General features: G+C 47.5%; 1 protein-coding gene across 3 annotated transcripts in view; it reads right to left on the minus strand.

Annotated features, from left to right (window-relative positions):
• The window catches only part of LPP (LIM domain containing preferred translocation partner in lipoma), a 634,535-nt gene that overhangs the window by 557,816 nt on the left and 55,813 nt on the right, over positions 1-20,906 (minus strand). The window contains exon 1 of one of the 3 annotated variants that reach the window (XM_051991660.1): positions 16,152-19,259. The exons of the other annotated variants lie outside the window; for them this stretch is intronic. The gene's annotated coding sequence lies outside the window, so the exon portion shown is untranslated. Of the gene's footprint in view, positions 1-16,151; positions 19,260-20,906 lie in introns of those variants that run through there. 3 annotated transcript variants of the gene reach the window in all.

A 20,906-nucleotide genomic window follows, 5' to 3' on the forward strand; every position in this document is an offset into this window, starting at 1 on the left:
GGCCCTTCCAGTTGCCAGTAGTCATAGTTATTCGGGGACTAAACCACAATAAAATGACATTTATTTCATCTCAGAAGGAATACCCATGGGGAAGTTTGTCCCTGAAAATAAGAATGCTAAAAGAAGCAGATATACCTCCCAATGTAAGACTCTGGAGAATCAGATTTCCTCAGAAGGGAATTCTCAGTGGAAACAGACACAGGGGAAAGACACTGCCTTCTGGGAACCGCGCAAAAGGACATACATGATCTTCCCAGGTGTCAGTGCTGGCTGACAGAGAACTGGGGGAGCGGGGTAATTTCTGATGCCATCAGTATATAGTAAGCAGCTCTCACGGAGGAAGAAATAGTAGCAGTCTGAGCAGAGATGACTCTAAGGGGGAAAAAAATCAAGCAGTTTGGCTAGAACACGGGTATATAAGAGAAAAATGAGTCTAATCCTGGAAAGGAAAACTGGATTCAGATTATGATGGGCTTTAAGTGCCAAGTTGAGGAGTACAATCTATTCCAAAGGCAATAAGGAGAAAGTGAAGCTTCTTGAGCAATGGAATAACATGGTGTGACTGTGCTTTAGCAAAAAAAAAAAAAAAAAAAAGTTCTACAAAGTTTGCAAGGGTGAATGTTGAACACTATCTTTGCATATATTTTGAAAATAAAAAGTTATTGTTAAAAACATTTCAAAATATTTTGAAAATCAAAAGCTATTTTAAAAATTAAAGTCAATACAAAAAAATTGTAAAAAATATAAAAAATGTTTTATATTTAACATATATTGGATTGTTTGTCATCTAGGGAAGGGGGTTGGGGGAAGGAAGTGAAAATCTGAAACATAAGGCTAGGCAAGGGTCAATGCTGTCAAATTATCGTGCATATGTTTTAAAAATAAAAAGCTAAAAAAAATTTTTTAATAACTTTTTATTGATAGAACTCATGCCAGGGTAATTTTTTACATTATCCCTTGCATTCACTTCTGTTCCGATTTTTCCCCTCCCTCTCTCCACCCCCTCCCCCAGATGGCAAGCAGTCCTTTACATGTTGAATAGGTTACAGTATATCCTGGATACAATATACGTGTGCAGAACCGAACAGTTTTCTTGTTGCACAGGGAGAATTGAATTCAGAAGGTAGAAATAATCCGGGAAGAAAAACAAAAATGCAAGCAGTTTATATTCATCTCCCAGTGTTCTTTCTTTGGGTGTAGCTGCTTCTGCCCATCTAAAAGCTTTAAAAATTAAAAAAAAAAAAAAGAAAAAAAATTATTTGGGCAGCTTCAAAGGGATGGTTGGAGAGTGGCAAGACTAGTCCCGGGGAGATGGAGCCCTGAAGGTTATGGTCCTACAGCACATTCAAAAGGAGGTGAGGACTTGAGCTTCAGGGAGGGGACAGCTATGCCAGGGAAGGGAAGACTAATATGAAGGATGTCATGGAGATGGGACAGACGGATAGATCTGACCCGTAATCGAATGGGGATAAAGGGCAGGGCAGGAGTGGAGAGAGGGCACAACTGAGCATGACTCCAAAGTTGCCATCCTCAGTAAGGGGAGGGATGGAGGAGCCCCAGACAGAAATAGTGAAGGTTGAGCATCATTTATAGAAAACAGTACACTCTGAGTCAGCTTTGGCCTTCTGAAGCTTGCATAAAGCCCTTAAGACCAAATCTGCTCCTTTTCTCAGCCCCATTCACACGTGGCTATAGAAACCCTAAATATAGCTTACCAGTGGGGATTTATTTATTTCTTTTTAAGTCTGGTGAAAATGATTTGCATCACCGCAATGGCCCAGCGGCAAAGCGCCCTAAACCTCATCTCTGCTAATAGCTGCCACCCTAGGTTTTGAGAGCCAAAAGGCCTGGATCTTGGAAAAGGCTTGGATTCAAGTGGCCGGTCCCTGAATTTGCATCTAATGGCACAAAGTCCGAGTCCTGCTCCTGGAAGCCCTTCATCTATGGACCACTTGGGCTTTCACCGGAGCTCACTGAATGAGCTCCCCTTATTGGGATGAGAAAAGGGGTTCAGGAAGAGACAAGACTATTCCTACTGAATAAGTCCCAATCGGAAAGCGCCCAAGAGCATCGTTATCCGTTAGGGAAAAGCTTGCTTAATTTTCCCATCATTCCCGGCTAATAATATAGAGGCTCTGCTGCAGTCTTGTAGCATAATATAAATAGAGCAAACAGTCAAGGATTCAAAAGAAAAGAGTCTTGGGTCCCCTCTGATTGGGGCTATGATGGCAGCTGGCCAAGAGGGCCCTGGAAAGCCCAGGCCTGAGCAGGTCCCCCCGACTACCCAAGCTCTAGTGGCTCCATCATCACCCCAAGGACAAATTTAAACTCTTAATTATGCCATTGGAAACTTCAGTCTGGATCCAGCCTTCCTTTCCCAGTCTTCTCTCACCTGGTTTCCTTCCACGTGGTCTATGGTTCAGCCACACTGCACGACTACTCATCCATGACACTCCATCTCCCACCTCCAGATCTTTGCCCACACTGGTCTCCATGCCGCTGTCCCACAATCCCTGGTTTCCCTCAAGACTCTTTTAAGTGCCTGTTTGAAAGTCTTTCCTGATTCCTCCCAACTGCTGGGGGTCCTACACACAGATATCTTGTATCCATTTTGTATCCACCCATATGTGCAAGGGGGTCTCCCTTGATAGAATGTATTCCCTCAGGGCGCACACCTGGCTCAAATGTTCAATAAATGCATGACAGACAGAGGGCTTGAGCTCTAGCACCCCAAACTCTTCCTTTCAGTCACCACAGAACCCAGAGAGCCCAGTCACATGTTCTCCTGCCGGCCAAATAACCCCGTCTCCAGTCAGGTCTACGTGGCTCGTAAATGGACTACACTGGGACAAGGGAACCGATGGTGACTTCGCCTGATGATATGGGAGCGGTGGAGCAAGGAGGAAGGTGGCAGGCCCTCTGACCACTCGGGGGGATCTAGAGCTCGGGGGCCACAGAGCGGGGGAGCGCCCCGGAGCTGAGGGGACACGTGGTGCTCAGGAACTCCCCACTCACAAGGTTTGGAAAGATTACAAACTGGGAGGAGGGGGTAGAGTCTAGGAAGCAAAGCTAAAGGGGTAGAGCTGCATACAGATACTAATCAAGTTTAGCCATCCAATCCCAGGACAAGGGGGGAGGTCTCTGGGGCAGTCCTCTGCAAACCTCCTCGGGCCATTTCCGAGATGCTAGAGACAGAAGGGCTGGTTTTGTGGCAGGGCCCAGCCGGAAACCACAGGGCCATCTCTGCTCTTCTTACAGAGCCAGCGGCTGAGCAAGAGCAAGGGACTGGTGCAAGAAGCTGAAAGCTTGTCTCCTGAGGCCATCAGAGCCGCTGCAAACGTGGGGACGCCCGCTGCCTCCGGGGAGCCTGGAGAAAGAACCCTGGCTCTGCCACCCAGCAGCGTGGCCTTGTTCCGTCACAGAATCTATCACTAGGGTTCTTCCTCTGCTCAATGAGGCGACTCTTAGAGCAAAAGCAGGGATGGGGTGAAGGTCCTTTAACCCCCAAGCCCCATACTACCTCTGAGGCTGCTGCTCACCTCGGAAATAGAGGCCCAACCATCAGATGTGGCAGCCCTCAGGTCTACATTTGGACCAGATAAGAAATGGATGCAAAGTGTCTTACAAATCTCAGTTGTTATTCTAGGATCGGGGGTCCCTGTTAGTACTCAAGAACCCCCTCATGAGGAGACTCCCTCTGCCGATGCCGAGCAGCCCGGGGTCTCTGGGAGCTGCCAACAAGGATGCTGGGAATCTGGTACCTCACCGGGGGCCACCCTGGGAGCCGCCACTTGTGGCAGAAGCCGAATCGAAAACCAGCTCTACCCGATTCTGAAACCAGCTGTCTAGCCACTGTGTTATGCTGGCTTTATTTGGGTGGCTGTGTAGACAATACTATATATATATATATGTGTGTATATCAATATGTGTGTGTATGTATGTGTGTGTGTGTGTATATATATATATAAGTATATATTACTATATACACATAAGTGTATATTGATATAAATATATACTAAACAAATATATATATATATATATATATACACACATAGGTATATATTAATGTGTGTATAGTACTACATATATATGTATTTATATTAATATACATGGGCATGTATATTACTATATATACACATGTTGTGTATATTGATATACATATAGGTATGTTAATATGTGTTATTACATGTACAGTGTATATAATATATGGGGGCACATAGTACTATATATACACATATGTATGCATATTAATATACACAATACACACATTAATATGCATTTGCATGTATATATAACTACATATACATACCTATATATCAACACACATATATTACATATATACACATATCACTACATATATGTATATATTGGTATATCTATATTAATACATATAGATGTGTGTTACTGCTATATACATAATAATTGCATGCATACATGTGTGCATATATGCTTGTAAATATAGATATAGATATCACTTTTCCAAAATTGATTCTCTGAATAAGAGACAGGTAGATTAGGGGACCTCAACAAAATTAGGCGGGATGGCCTCAGAGGCTCTGTTCTGACTGGTCCAAGCCAGCCACTGGTCAGTGAAACCCAAGGATTTCCCAGTAGCCTCCTGGGCTGACAGTGCCAGACAGTGGAAACTTCAGTCTGGATCCAGCCTACCTTTCCAGTCTTCTCTCACCTGGTTTCCTTCCATGTGGTCTATGGTTCAGCCACACTGGGCTACTACCCATCCATGACACTCCATCTCCCACCTCCAGATCTTTGCCACACTGTTCTCCATGCCTCTGTCCCACAAATCCCTGGTTTCCCTCAAGATTCGGTTTTGACAGTGCCCAGTGCCCTCATCCATGGCTCTTCAGAAGACTAAAAAGTTGAGTTTCCACTGACCTCAGACATTTCCTAGCCGGGCAAATCACTTAACCCTAATTGCCTCAGTTTTCTCATCTGTAAAACAATCTGGAGAAGGCAATGGTTTCTCTGCCAAGAAACCTCAAATGGCCTCGGGAAAAGTCAGATATGACTAAAAACTGAGCAAGAACAAAAAGTACTTGATTAATGCTCGTCAGCTTGAGTCCCAGTCCCTAATCTTCTTCATTGTTTTCAATACGTCAATTTTCTTTAAAATTATTTTTATTTTTTCAAGAATGACACTCATCTGTTAGACAATGTCCTGAGAGGAGCTTTGAGGAAAGATGGAGGAAAATCGGCGGACTTTGAAAAATTGCCTTCTGGCCCCCTTTGGATTCAATCAGAAAGTGTTAGGGACAGGTCTGTGTCTGCTACCGTCAATCCGGCAAGAAGTAATTGCTTGTATCACTCCGGGGACTTAATGGGAACCTTCTTCACAACTCCAAGAGTTCCCAGCCCAGGCCAAATAATGTCGTTTCCGGTGCTAGCTCAGAACCAACGGTTCCTGGGCTGAGAGAAGACCCAGAATTAAAATGATTGATTTTAATTAATTAAATTAAAGAATTAAAAGGCGAGGGACAAGGGAGAGGGGAGCGCTTTGGAGCCTGCAGACTGGGTGACTGTGGGGGAGTCCCTAGCCTTCAGAACCACAGCTTCCTCATTTGTAAAATGGGGCTAATCAGACTGTACCTCAAAGGGTTATTATGAGGCTCAAAGAAGGTAATGTATGTAAATCACTTTGTAAAGGCTACAGCCAGCTGCAAAATCAACACCAGCCTTTGTGGGGCTTTGCTGAAAGAAGATAAAAGACAAAAACCGACAATTTCTCTCTGATTGTCAAGGGGAATAATAGAGAGCCTGAGAGGATCTAAACCTGGGTCCTAGACAAGGAATCGAATCTTTCAAAATCGGGGAGTTCTGGAGAAGGACAGATGTCCCTACCTGTGATTTTACCAGTGTGGGAGATTCCAACATGGAAACTCCCTTCCCTGATAATGTTGGCAACTTCTACTCTTACTGAGCTGCCCGAGCCACCAGACTTGCCTAGAGACAGAGCTGTAAGAGTCAAAACTGAGCCCAGTTTATAATGGAAATTATATAATGGAAAAGAAAGTAGAATTTGTTATCAGAAGTACTGGTTTCAAATCCCATCATGCTTACTACTCAGTCACCGAGTCTCAGAATGTTCATCAGGGGCCGACTAGGTCCCTTCTAGCTGAAGATTCTCCTTTCTGTTGCCACAATCAGTCCCCTATCAGTCTATCCATAAACATTTATTCAGCATCTATTAGGTGCCGGGACTAGCCATTAAGCTAGCTATCTCCTTTCAATGTTTTGTATAAATATGTGCACATATATTGGGTTTAACATATATTTTAACATATTTAACATGTATGGGACCACCTGCCATCTAGGAGAGGGGGTGTAGGGAAAGAGGGGGAAAATTGGAACAAAAGTGTTTGCAAGGGTCAATGCTGAAAAATCACCCATGCATATGTTTTATCAATAAAAAGCTATAATAAAAAATTAAAAAAATATATTTTGAATTGGATATAATAAAGCATGATTTTAAATCCTTTTTCTTCTGTGGTCTGAAGGGGGTGACAACAAGGTCCCTTCTAGTTGAAGATTCTCCTTTCTGTTGTCACAATCTGCATCTACTAGGTGCCGGGCCCTAGCCATTAAGCTAGCTACCTTCCTTCCAATGGTTTATACAAATCTGAATTGGATTCGGTAAAGCAGGATTTTAAATCGTTTTTCTTTGTGGTCTGAAGGGAGTGAAAAGGCAGGTCACACTTACGCATTTACAACCATCCACGTGACGCATCCGGTAGCGGATGAGCGGGCTCCCAGAACCCTCAAAAATAGGCCACCGGAATGATCAGATGTTCCATTCGAGAAGGCCTTTGAAATATTAATTTACTGAATAAAAGGTTCCACTGGACAAACAGACTCCCTCCCATCCTTGGGAATACTCCAAAAGGATACCGTTAAGTGATCTCTCTGGGAATTTCCTTCCTTCTCCGCACTCCAGGAGGTCTAGGAAGCAGTTCTGGGCATTTCTGAGGGAACCCTCCCAAATTCAGGAAAACCGTTGGGAAATCTCCAAACAGCCCAAATCCGCAATACGCAGACATGGAAACGGCCTCGGAGAAGCTAGGGGGCTGGGGGCGGGGGGAGGAAGAGAAGGGCAGGAAGCCAGGCCCGGATTTCTATCTAAGCTATGAGTCAAGCTTTCAACGGGGAGATAGTAGCTGACATCACCAGTCTGTGCCTCAGTTTTCTGGTCTGCAAAACAGGCACATCTGTCCATTGTACAGGGAAGAAGGGAGACTGAAGGACCAATGTGAAAATCTTTAGTTTAAGATCTATAATCATGGAGGGTTTCTACAACAGGCCAGTGACCCATCAACCCTTCTCAGCATCATCAGCTAGGAGTTTCCTCCTCTCACTTCACCCATACAGGGAACTCTGAGGTGAGGAATTGCCCTCTATGCCACAGAGATTCCCATTTTGCCACTTAAAGCCTTGCATCTGAAGCAAGTTTGAGTCTCCAAAATAAAGGAGAGCCAATATTTATATAGTGCTTACAATAGGCCAGGCACCTTACCATTTCTATCCCATTTGATCCTCTCAACCATCCCTGTTATTAGCCCCATTTTACAAATGAGGAAACGGAGGCAAAAGGAAGGGACTGGAGTAGATGGCACCTAAAGTCCTGTTCAGGCAAGAGCTGTGAACCCATAATTTCTGCTGCAAGATCCTTAGGTCATAAGGAATAAGAAACGATGAAATCAACCTCAGTGCCGGCTGCCTAAAGAATCCCTGCCCTCCAGGTGCCAGCTGCCCCCTGGGGAACCCAATATTGCACAGATAAGTCAAAGCAGGTCAGAGCGTGGGCTGCTATGGGGCTCAGGAAATGGGCGCCATGTCATCCCCAAAGCAAGTCAAATGGACATAGTTTCCATTGCTCTGAGGGACGAGTTGGAGGCCTTTTTAAAAATCACATTTTGAGTTTTCTAGAATCATGGACTGCCAGAGGCTGATGGTCGTCATGCAGGGGACCCCCAGCTGCGCGAGATCACCCCTACCTGGACCCCATCGACTCCCGAGGCAGCCAGACAGCTTGGGACAGACGGCTCTAACCCGGCATCATCCGGACGACCGGCTGACTGACCACGCCAGCTCCCTCTTGTCACTCAGGGAGGTTGCGACTTGCCCTAGTTCACAAAGACCACAAGCATCCAAGGCAGAGTTTGAACCCATGTCCCCTCATTCCAAACTCAGTCCCCAAGACTTCTCACCACTAATGTGCTAGAACCGGAGTCAAAAAGAGCTCAACTCAAATCCAGCCGAGACACTGGCTAACTCTGTCCCTTAACCCGTTTGCCTCAGTTTCCATAACTGAATTAGAGAAGCCTCCCAGGGTTACTGTAAAATAGGTAGCATCCAGAAGGCGCTAAATAAATGATGCCTTCATTCCCCCCCCCCCCATCTTCCCTTCCTTTCCCAACATCTCCGGTCCCCTCGCCCGGTTCTCAGCTGCCCGGGCTGGAGGCCCATTCAGGTTACAAAGTGCAGTCTGAACCAGATGGCCTCATGCCCCGAGAAGCCACATGACTCACTAATAATCCTCAAGAACGATGAAAATTGGCTTCTGCCAGAAGAAACTGCTTCCGGAAAAAACCAATACCTGCTGCTTCGAAGGACAAAAAGAGGAAATATTTAAATTTTTAAAAAGAAATACCACCCTGGTCAGAGTATCCAATTATGCCATGATGTCAACAGGGGAAAACGACTTCCTTCCCGACTCCTGAAGGGCCCAGTTCGGCCTCCAGGCAAGAGATGCCATTACCTAATAAGCGAGGGCTGCTCCAGGCCTCCCGGGAGGTCTCCGAGGAGCCGAGCCTCCCGACGCCCCTGAAGAGGCCTCTTCCCATGGCCGGGCACTCAGGATGGAGAGGGAGCTCGTTTGTTTGTTTGTTTTAATCACAGGTCTACTTCAGGCTGAACTATTACTCAAAGAGCCGGAGCAATAACCCGCAAGATAACCAAATGTGTACAGGAAAGGAGAAGGGGCACTGGGGATTTCATTCCATTTAATTCAGATAAAGGATGTCGGCTCTAGGAGAAAAGGCACCTGCTCATTTTTGTCACGGTGCCCAGTTACACAGCAAGTGCTTAATAAATGCATGACTGATTAAACTCAACAAATATTGATTAGACACCTATTGTGTGTAGACATCAGTGATGACAATTCCTGCCCTCAGTGAGCTTATTTGTAGAGAAATGTGGGTTACCTTGTTCCCTGATGAGATACAACCTAATAGAGAGTTTGCCTCAAAATGGGAAAAAATGGGGTTTAGAATCTAAATCTCAGGCGACTCTGACCAAGAAACTTCACTTCATGACCAAGACTAAGTGGCCATGAAGAAGTGAAGCTATGTGGGGGGAAAAGATTACCCCAAAACCAGAAAAAGGGGGTTTAGATCTAAATCTCGGGGGACTGACCAAGAAACGTCACTCTGGACAACTCAGACTAAGTGGCCACAAAGAAGTGAAGCTACACAAGGAGAAAGGATTTCTTCATCTGATCCTTCCCTAACCCAATAAAATTACAGGTCTATTGTCTGATACTGTCCAAAGAGTTCCCTGAAAGAAAAGCAGTTTGGTATGGAAGAAAGCAGTGGGAGACCTGTGACAGGATGATGGGAAGGGACAGGAGAGAAGGCATGGCTTGGTTCTGGTTAAAACCAGGCCACATTCATCCAGACCAAGGCTATAGTGGGCAGGGGCTGAGGGCGGCCTGAGGGTGGGTGACGGGCAAGGTTTAGAAATGGCCATAGAATACGAGAGCTGCCCAGGAGGGACCACCCAAAGGTCTCCAGGTGTCCCTTTTTCTGTGTACCCCAAGTTAAGGACTATGGCTTCTCCCAACACAAAGGAGCTGTGAGGTCTTGGAAAAAAGATTGATGGGGTTGAATGGGAGCAGTTCTGTGGAGAGAGGGGAAGGATGGAGTTTACTTAAAGGGGACAGTCCTGGATACACCAAATAACCTAAGCCTGAGAAGGGGTGGGGGGTGCGGGGCAGGTTCTGAATCTTATTGAAATAAACCAACACCAGGAGTAAGGCTAGAGTGCAGGAAGTGGTACCTGGACCGAGAAGAGGGCCACAAAGTGCTCCTTCAGGCTTAAGAGAACCTGGGGCCCAAACCCCGACTTAAGTACTCACTTAAATTCCCCAGGTCTCTCAGTTTCTCCATCTTTAAAATATGGAGGATGGACTTGGAGGTTCCTGCTAGGTCCTGTCAAGATCACTAATCTGTGAGGCAGAATAGCCCGGAATAGCCTGAGGGCTGAAGAGCCAAGAGCAAAGAGCAAAGTAACAGCCACCCTCCTCTGGGGCTGGTGAAGCCATGAAAAGCTGAGGTGTCCAGAGGCCCCTGTCTTTAGGAATGAAGGGAGGGGCAAAAGACACCCCCTTCCCAAAGCCCCACAATATAAAACAAGGTCTTTGTGAGGGGATACAAGCAGCTGAGGAGAGCAAAGAGCAAGACGAGATGTCCAGAATTCTTTGTCCTTCAGGACTGCTGCACTCCCTCAATGCCTGGGGCCTCCTACTAGCTCTGGAGCCTCCCTCTGCCATAACATCCCCTTCTCCCAGGGCCTCCATTTTAGGGAAAGGCCCAGCCAGCCAACCATCATCGTCCTCCTACCTCTGCTAATGACGCCTCAGGCTTGACAACTATATTCCTGGACAAGGAAAGAGTCTTGGGTTTCGGCTCTTTTGCTAGCATGATTCTCGTCCCCATTTTTCTGTTCCCCTTTATGTTTTCTTTCCCCATTAGAACGTACATTCCTTGGAGCAAGAAAATATTTTTGGTTTTTGCTTATATTTATATCCTAAGAACTTAGCACACAACGCCTAGCATAAACTCAACAATTAATGAAGAATTATTGCCTCGAACCAGAAGAAAATAAATGGGGCCTTTCGACATTTTATTCAGTGGATTTGCCGGGGTCAAAACTTCCCAGCCATTCTCCCCGGCTCTGCTCAGAGTGATCCATCTTAGCAAGCTTCTCCTCTAATGAAATTGTCCCCCAGAAAAAGAAATCACGGTCAAACACGAAGGGAAGCCTGAAGAGCCTTGCCAACGGACAGAGCTCCAGACCAACCTACCACCAGCCAATTGACGGCATTTAAATGTAATCTAAATTACCAGTTGTTAGAGAGCTTTCCAATTCCAGCCTAAAATTCCAAGGAGAATTAAATGCTATATGTAATGTAATTGGTTGTTTTCTATTTAAAATTCATTTATATTTCAGAAAATGTCTATAATAGCTTTCCTTTAAAAAAAAAAAATCTTGATTAGGTCAATCTAGAGATTGAAACCTGCTCTAAGTACCGCTGTAGGGACAATAGTAACCAGTGGCTTCCCATAAGTGCAGGAGATCATTCAATCTGATCTTTGGTCTGCCTCAGCCCAGTACCTAGACACACAGTAGGTCCAATGCATAAATGCTTCCAATCCACGGCAGAGAGCCAGTGAGATCTGCATTCTACCGCCTGCCTGAGAGGAAAACTTGGGATCAGCAAAGAAAGCACCTTGTGGGATCCCACCTGTGGGAAGAGGCGAAACTGTGAGCTCATGGCCATGTCATTTTGCTTCTCTAAGACTCAGCTACAAAAAAAAAAAAAAAAAAAAAAAAGTCAATAAATGTCTTCCATTGTCCAAATCTGTGATCTTGGCTGACCTCTTTATTTCTGAAATCAGAGACCCCAGACTCTAAAAATCCTTCTGGCCTTTAACACTCTAAGACTGCCTGAGGAAAAAATATTCAAGCCATAGGCCCCTGAAAGTCTGTCCTGATTGTTGACCCTCATTTCTTTTTTAATTTAAATTTTATTTATTTTATTTTTATTTAATCTTCTGTAATGCTCCTCTCTAAGCCTGGGGGGGAGGAGGGGGGTTGGTGAGCAAATAAAGAAGGCTCATTTTTCAGATCTGGTTTCGAATCTGCCTCCAGGATTCATCCATCACCAAGATAGCCTTGGATCAAGAGGAAGTTTAGGAAAAAGGAAGCCCCATTCTTCTGCTGGGAAATAGGCAAGGCTCGGATCAGAAGACATAACTGGCACCTGATACATTTCCCAGAAGCAGATCTGTAGCAATTAGTCAGCCAACAGTGATGAAAGGTAAACTAGAGGCTAAGCTGGTTGATCAGGGTCTCCCGTGTCCTACCACCCATGTTCTTGAGAGAGAGCTCGAGAGCAGTAAGTGCAGGACACACGCCAAGAGTTAAATACTCCCTAACCTCACCTTACAATCAACTAATCCAGAGGAGAGGTGGGGCGGTTCCCCCTCTGCTTGGGAAACTCTGGCGCCTTCGGGAGGATCAGCAGCCGGACTGGGCAATCGCTGACCAGGTGCCGATTCGGCCACATCCGGGGATCGGACACCCAGCAATGGAAAAGACCTTCCGGACCGCCCGATTCATCCCACCCCACTCATTTTATGGCTGAGCCCGGAGAGGGAAACTGGGCTGCCCTCCATCCCCATGGTAGGAAACACATGCTACGGGACTCAATCGCAGGCCTCCTGAGTCACGGCTCCCATGCTTTATATGTATCATGTCGCCTCTAACAAGCTAGTACAGCGGTAAAGAACATACATACCTCATGATAACAGAGGTCAGAAGGACGGAGACCAGAGGAAGGCTGAGACTCAAGAGATGAGAGGCTTCAGTCTCCTCCCACCTGAGCCTTTCCTGCTCCTTCTCTCCAGCTACTGCTGCCCCCAGTCATACGGGGGCCTCCAATCATTCTACACCTCCAATATATTAGTGCCTCCAAATTCTGCAGCCTCCAATCATATTAGGGCCTCCCATAACTCTGCTCCAGTCATTCTGCGGCCTCCAATCATATTAGGGCCTCCAATAACTCTGCTCCAGTCATTCTGCGGCCTCCAATCATATTAGGGCCTCCCATAACTGTGCTCCAGTCATTCTGCTACCTCAAAAAATGTGCCTTCCAAATAGGAAGCATTTGCCCCGGTCCTCCCCCCACTAACCCGGCCAATAGAATCTCAGCTTATTGAAAGCGGGGGTGATTTCACCCTTATTCCTGGACTTCCGCACCTGGAATCAAGTATTTACCAAATAGTTGATGAGTAATTGCTGTGGGGAGGAAAGAATGACTTCCAGCTGTAGGGATCAGGGAGATCTCTTTTTGCAAAATCCATTTTATTTTCAGATCTGCATCCTTGCTCCCCTCCCACATGCACACCTTAAGTACGACCCCCTCCACTGCAAAGGCCAGAAAAGCCAATTTTTCTTTTCTTTTATTATTATTATTATTATACAAACATGCAGCGTCAAGCAAGACAAGTTCCTACACTGGCCAGATGAAATCAAGGAAATCTTCATGGAGGAAGAGCTAGAACTAGGGCTTAAGTGAAAGAATGATTTCCCTGGGTGTCGGTATGGAAGAAATCCCCCCCCATACACACATGGAAGAGATAGCGGGGACAAAAGCAGGGAGATGAGAAAAAGCAAGATTTCTTTGGGGAGCCACACTCGTTCCGGTTTGATTGAGACACCAAAGGCAGAAGGGTATATTAAGGCAGGAAAAGTCATGGCTGCCCACTTCTGAGCCTCAGTGTCCCTCCCTGTCAGAGGGCTGCCCTAAAGGATCCCTGGGGTCTCCTCCAACTCGAAGACTGTGCTGGTGCTAGCTGAGAACCCCACAATTCTGTCCAGCAGCCGGATGGAAGTTGGGGGCTAGAGAGCCAGCGACACTCCCAGATTTCCTACCTCACCGTCTATGGGGCAGAAGTCAGGAGCCTTTTATGGTGAGGGGGGACACCATGGAACCCGGGGAGGGGGAAATCACACCTCCAAAAGGTCCTGCTATCAGGGGGAGGAGAAACAAGGAAATCCTTGCATCCAAGCCTGCCATTTCCCTGACGAGGGAAGGGAGGGATGTCCCACAGGGGGCGAGGGTCTCGCCAAGAGAAGAACCAGGATTTCAACCCAAGACTTCCAAGTCCGGCCCAGTGAGGACAAAAATGGCGATGTTTGGTAAACTTCCATGGAGCATCTCATCTAAGCTTGCAAAATAGGAAGCCCTGCTCTCAGAGGAGGGACAAAAAGGCTCACCCCAGTCCCCCCCCTCTCCGGGCAGACATTAGTCACTTAGAGGCCCGGCCTCGGGCTCCTTGTACTCATGCGTCCCTTGGACAGGACCGGCGGCTGTGCCATCCCTTGGCAACAGCCCGAGCGGGCACCGTCCAGGGACAGAGAGAGGGGCGCCCGAGGCGGCGGCTGCTGCCATCCCTGGGGGGGAGGGGCCCCTGCTCCGGGGAAGAGTGAAGGGGAGAGGGTGAATGTGGGGGGGCCATGTGTGAATTATGTGAGTGCAGGTGTGAGTGTGTGTGTGTGTGAGTGTGTGTGAGTGTGAGTGTGAGTGTGTGTGTGTGTGTGTGTGTGTAAGTGTGTGTGTGTGTGAGTGTGTGTGGGGGAGGTGGGGGGGGTGGGTGTGTGAGTGTGTGTGAGTGTAAGTGTAAGTGTGTGTGTGAGTGAGTGTAAGTGAGTGTGAGTGTGTGTGGGGTGTGGGTGTAAGTGTGTGTGAGTGTGTGAGTGGGTGTAAGTGTGTGTGTGAGTGTGTGTGGGTGTAAGTGTGTGTGAGTGTGAGTGTAAGTGTGTGTGTGAGCGGCGGTGCACACACATATCTAGGAGAAAGAGAAAGGCAGAGAGAGAGTGTGTGAGGGAGTGGGTGGGTGTGTCAGAGGCGGGGCTGCTGTGTGGCAACCAGGACAAGTGGAGGGACGGGATCCCGCCTGCCTGGGGCAGAAGCCCGGAGTGTTGAGGGCAGTGCCCGCACCGGGCACCCGCCAGTCCCACAGGGCCCTGCGTCTCCCCCCGAGGTCCCGACGGACCCACTGAGGCCCGCCGGCCGGCCGCGGAGGCCCAGAGAAGGAGCGCTCGCTTTCGGAAAGCCAGAAAGCGGCCGATCGGAGCCGAGCCCAGGGTGCGCCCGCGGGGGTCCGGCTCCGGGGGCAGAGCGAGACCCCGCACAAGCGCCCCGGCTCCGCGGGGAGGCGGCTCTCCCCCCGGCCGGCTGCGCAGCCGCTGCGCCGGGGCCCCTGCACACAGCCCCGGCCCCGCCTCCGGCTCCCCCGGCCTCCGCCAACCTGCGCCTCCCGCAGCTTCTCTACCGACCGGCCGAATTCTGCTCAGGAAGGGACCCGCTCCCCGCGGGCACAAGTGGGGAGGCGAGGGGGAGGGTGCGCTCGCACACAAAAAAAAAAAACTCACACACATCACACACTCACACACACACATACACACAATCACACTCCCACTCTCGCACTCACACACACACATACACTCCACACTTCTCAGATGCACACACAATTCTCTCCCCCCCACACAAACACACACATACACAATCACACACACTCCCACTCACACATATCACACACACACACGTGTTCCACACTTCTCAGAGATGCACACACAATTCTCTCCCCCCACACAAACACATACAATCACACACACACTCCCCACTCACACACATATCACACACACATGTATCACACACACACATGCGTTCCACACTTCTCAGAGATGCACACACACTTTTCTCCCTCACATTCACACACATACACAATCACACTCCCATTCATACACACACACTTCACACTTCTCAGAGATATACACACAATTTTCTCACACACACAAACACACACTCCCACTCACATACACACTTCTCTCACACACACTCCCATTCACATATATACAATCACACACTCCCACTCCCACACATATACAGTTACACACACTCCCACTCTCATACATACACATCGCACTCCCACTCCCACACACACATATCACACTCACACACATAGACAATCACACACTCCTACTCCCAGTCTCACACACTCTCACACTTCCATTCATACACACTCCCACTCCCACACACATACACAATCACATACTCTCTCACACACACACCACACACTTTCACACACATATACTCCACGCTTCTCAGATGCACACAATTTTCTCACACACACACACACATACACACACACTCCCACTATCACACATCCCCCCCAGCTCAGGCCCCAGCAGACCCCCCACCCATGCAGACGGAGGTGTCCTGGCCCCTTCCCGGCAGCCCCCCGCGCAGCCTCTGGGCCCCCCGCCCGCTCACACACGTGTGTACTCACTCTGAGGCGGCTCTCCCCGGCGTGCTCCCTCGCTCCCTGAAGCTCTCTCGCACACGCCCTTCTTCCTCAACTGGAAGGAGGTCCTGCAGGAGGGGGCCGGGGCTTGGCCTCCAAAGCAAGGGGAAAGGGGGAGGGGAAAAGGCTCTTTTCTGGAAACAGGAATTCAAATCCTGCTCCTTCCCACCCCGGAGTCGCCTCCCCTCCCCTCCCCTCCCAATAGATCAGGGCGATGGGTAAACATTTCCAAATATGGAGAAACAGGCTAAGGAGGATGTCCAAAAAGTCAGCCTTCTCCGGCTCTCTGGCAGGCCGGGCCTCTGTAGGAGCGACTCCGGGGCTCCTTGTCAATGATTAACCCCCAGAGATGCCCGGGCCGGACTCTGCTCCGGATGCCCTCCGGTTCCTGGTAGGCGAAGGGGGCAGATACCATCGGGTGGCAAAGGGCCCCACGGGGCCGGGATTCATGACGACTCCCTCCCGCTGGGCTGGGGACACACCTAAGGGCGCGGCTGCGGCGGCAGAGAGCAGGTGTGGAAGTCAGGGAGCGGCTGGGCTCAGAGCAGGAGGCCCCACTCCTCCTGACCCACTGGTGCTCAGGGTCCCAGCAGGGGAGCCACCTTGCTCCCTCCTGGGTGGGCACTCAGGGCACAGAGTCTCAAGGATCTCGGGGCCAGGTAGAACATCAGCTCTGAATGGGAGCGGACCTCGGTCCCGGGGAACAGGGAGGCCCAGTTCTGACCGGGTGGCCCCGGGACCACTCAAGGCCCAGGAACGCCCTCTCCTTCCCTCCACCTCCAATGCCCTCTCCCTTCACCTCTGCCTCTTAGCATCTAGAGCATCCTTCAGAGCTCGGCTCAAACCCTGTGGCTCCCTGCCCCCAGCTGTTAGCACCTCCCCTCCCCCTCCACCCCAAAATACCCTGTAGTTATCAATCAATAAATATTTATTAAGCACCTACTATTTTCCAGGAACTCTGCTAAGTGCTAGATTTATTTATTTGGTAAATTATTCAGATATGCTTCTATAGGCAACTTGAGAAGCTCCAAGCTGCTGCCGGTCTCCCGGAAGGAGGGAGTCCCTCCTCAGGACCTCCCCGGACCAATAAAATCACAAATTGCCTCGCTTCTAAAACTACTTGCCAGACTCTCTGCGAAGAATAGAAATGACTCAAAAGCAGGGGGCATTTTATTTTTGTCTCTGTACCCCCCCCGGCCTGGCACACAGTAGGCGCTTATTAAATACCGCGCCACGGGGGAAGAAAAGACTCTGAACAGATCCAATCTACCCATCCCCCTCCCGTGGGTCACGTGCTCCATTCACTTTACCATCACTCTCTGTGACACTCTTGTACATTTCTCAAATATCAATATCTAGAGAGATGAATCAAACCTCATTTTAGGTTTATTTTTTGTTTTTTGTTTTTTTTTAACCAAAAAAGTAGCATTGCCATGACCCGATAGTGGTCAGACGAGCTAACAAGCACATTCGGGTCCACGGCGCCAGGCTCGTGCAACAGGAAAAACACTGAGGAGGAGTACCGGTTTCAGAGCAGTTGAAAGCGCTTGCTCCGCAGCAGAGGCGGCCTTTGATGGTGAAGATCTCCGGGGAGGAGGAACCTTATGTGTGGGAAGGAAGGCCATTCTGCTTTGGGACCCTAGCAGGACCCTCTCCTTTCTCTCCTTCCCCTCTGGGAAAATAACCAGTCATAGACACAGATAACCCAATGGATGCCGAAGCCATGAGAGACGGACACAATTCTGAAGGCCCAAAAGAGGCTCCTGGGGCTCTTGTGGACCAGGCTCTTTTTCATGAGAGAGACACAATTCTGAAGGCCCAAAAGGCTCCTGGGGCTCTTGTGGACCAGGCTCTTTTTCATGAGAGAGACACAATTCTGAAGGCCCAAAAGAGGCTCCTGGGGCTCTTGTGGACCAGGCTCTTTTTCATGAGAGAGACACAATTCTGAAGGCCCAAAAGAGGCTCCTGGGGCTCTTGTGGACCAGGCTCTTTTTCATGAGAGAGACACAATTCTGAAAGCCCAAAAGAGGCTCCTGGGGCTCTTGTGGACCAGGCGCTTTCATAACACAATACGGTACTTGGACACATTTTCCTCAACATTTTTAGCACTAAATTGGATGAAAGCATACGGGACCCAAACAGAGCTGCGGGCAGGCCGTGCCCTAGACAGATCTGCTCACTCTAATGAGATCTCGACAGCCAGCAGTGGTGATCTTGGCCCACTAAGGACTGACTCAGTGGAAATAAAGAGAGAAACTCAATAGAGATAAATAGACTCAATAGAGAGTCCTGCCATTGGGTGCAAGAGATCAGTTTAACAAGTACAAGATGGGGGAAGGGGAATCAGATGGAAGGGATTGAAGGTGACAGCAGATTTATAAGTTTGAGACAAGTCAGACAAGAGAGGCAGAGAAATAAGACAGAGCAGCAATGGTTTTGCGGTACCCTCTCCTAGGCAGATGACTTTTGGTAATTCTATCATCTTCCATTCTTCGTGGCTCAGTTGAAGAAAGCTACTGACTTCCATTGGCAGTTAGGGGGTACACTTGGTAGAGCAGTGGGTACCAAGCACAGGAGATGCTAAAAGAAAATTGAGACAGAACCTGCTCTCAAGGAACTCATGTAATTAAAAGAAACAGCACCCAAAGGAGGGCTTCAATTCACGGGAGACAGAAAGGTGGGAGGGTTCTCAAGCAGCATGAGTAGCAGGGTAGAGGGCAAAATGCAAAATGGAAAAGTTAAAAAAAATTGTGTTTTGCAATGAGAGGTGACTGTTGGACTACAAAGGGCGAGGAGACAGAAGGGGTTGAGGAAATAAAGGCATGTATGATGGCGGACTGTCATGAATGGTCCTTTGGCAGAGCAATTGACTCCATTTTTCCGGATGACAAAATAAAGTTGAAGAAAGTGTAGCCTTTCACATTCAGGAAGGAAATCATTAGAGAAGAAGGACCCTGAGCTAGACTTGTCTCCCAGATCATTAAAGACCATGTTCCCGAAAATCCCAAGTGCCCCGTGACAGATTTCCTTAAGTTACTGTAATGATCTCTGAAGCTCAGAGCACTTGGTACAAAAATACCATGGTCCATTACACTCCCCACTACACACACACACACACACACACACACACACACACACACACACACACACATTTCTCCTACAAGGATCCCCACAATCTAGGTCAGTCCAAACAATGGAGTGTTCATTCATCCATCCCTAGCAACCCAACAATTAGTATACACTGGTAGAATTACAACTATGTGCCCAGAGTGTCCAATCACTAAGCAGGTCAAATGAATCTCATCTCCAAACTCAACAAGCTGAGCTCTGACTGGGGAGACGAGTAATCATAAGCCGAAACAACAGGAGAATAGGATAAATCAGATGTCAATTGGTATGGCCACATATGAAGCAGGAGGCAGAAATAACCAAACAGCAAGGACTTATTAAGTACCTACTGTGTACCCAATGAATTTTCTCATTGTACCCAAAGGAATGAATTTTCAAATCTTTGCTCAAAGGTGCTCACATTCTAACAAAAGACTCATCAATCACTGGGGACCAAGGTAGTTCAAAGGTAAAGAATCCAGAATCCTAAAGCAGGCCTCCTCTGAAATAAACATCCTTCATTGGACAAGCTCTTTTGGTCGCTCCTTCCCAAAAGTTAGCCATGAATGGTGCAGTTTGCTGGTAGTTTTCCTCACATCAAGTCAAAAATCTGACTCCCTACAATTTCTGCTCATTGGTCCAAATTTCAGCTTCTAGGACCAAGTCGGGGGGAAATGAACATGCATTCATTAAGCATCTACTGTGAGAATTGGCTTTCAAAGATTTGAGGTCCAGTCATCACATTCTCTTCTTCTAAATATCCATCATTTCTTTAATTGATCTTCATGTAGCAAAAACCTGAAGTCCCTTCAAACTACTCGTCACCCTCTAATAGATCATCTCTAGCTTAGCAGTGTCCAAATAGTAATACCCAGAATTAAATACAAGACCCCAAAGGTCAGATCAGAACAGGAAATAGCTCTTATTCTTATTCTCTTATGAAGGACACTATGTCTTTTTAAATGGATACCCATTGATTAATTCAGCCCAAGATTATTTTCTCTTTTATTTTTGCAATGATACTTATAGTTCAAAGAGATCATAAAAGAGGGAAAAGGGCCCACATGTGCAAAAATGTTTGTAGCAGCTCTTTTTGTGGTAGCAAAGAGTTGGAAAATGCCCATAAATTGGGGAAGGGCTGGATAAGTTATTGTATATGAAAGTAATGGAATATTACTATTCAACAAGAAATGATGGACAGATTGATTTCAGAAAAGCCTAGAAAGTTACATGAACTGCTGCGGAGTAAAGTGAGCAGAACCAAGAGAACAGTGTACATAGTAACAGCAAGATTGTATGATGATCAACCAAGATAGAATTAGCTCTTTCCAGCAATACGGTGATCCAAGATAAGACCAACAGATTTGGGTTGGAAAATGTCATCCACATCCAGAGTGAGAACTATGGAGACAGAATGTAGATCGAAGCACACTATTTTCTCCTTAAGAAAATTAAAAAAAATTTTCTCCATAAGAAAGAAAGAAAAAAACAAATGAAAAAATTTGTTTTTTTCTTTCTTTCTTATGTTATTCCCCCCCCCCTGCCTTTTTAGTTTGATTTTCCTTGTATAACATGAAAAGTATGGGAATATATTTAAAAGGATTGCACATATATAACCCATATCAGATTATC

The sequence above is a fragment of the Antechinus flavipes genome, chromosome 3 (genome assembly GCF_016432865.1).
Source record: "Antechinus flavipes isolate AdamAnt ecotype Samford, QLD, Australia chromosome 3, AdamAnt_v2, whole genome shotgun sequence".
NCBI classification, from domain to species: Eukaryota; Metazoa; Chordata; class Mammalia; order Dasyuromorphia; family Dasyuridae; genus Antechinus; species Antechinus flavipes.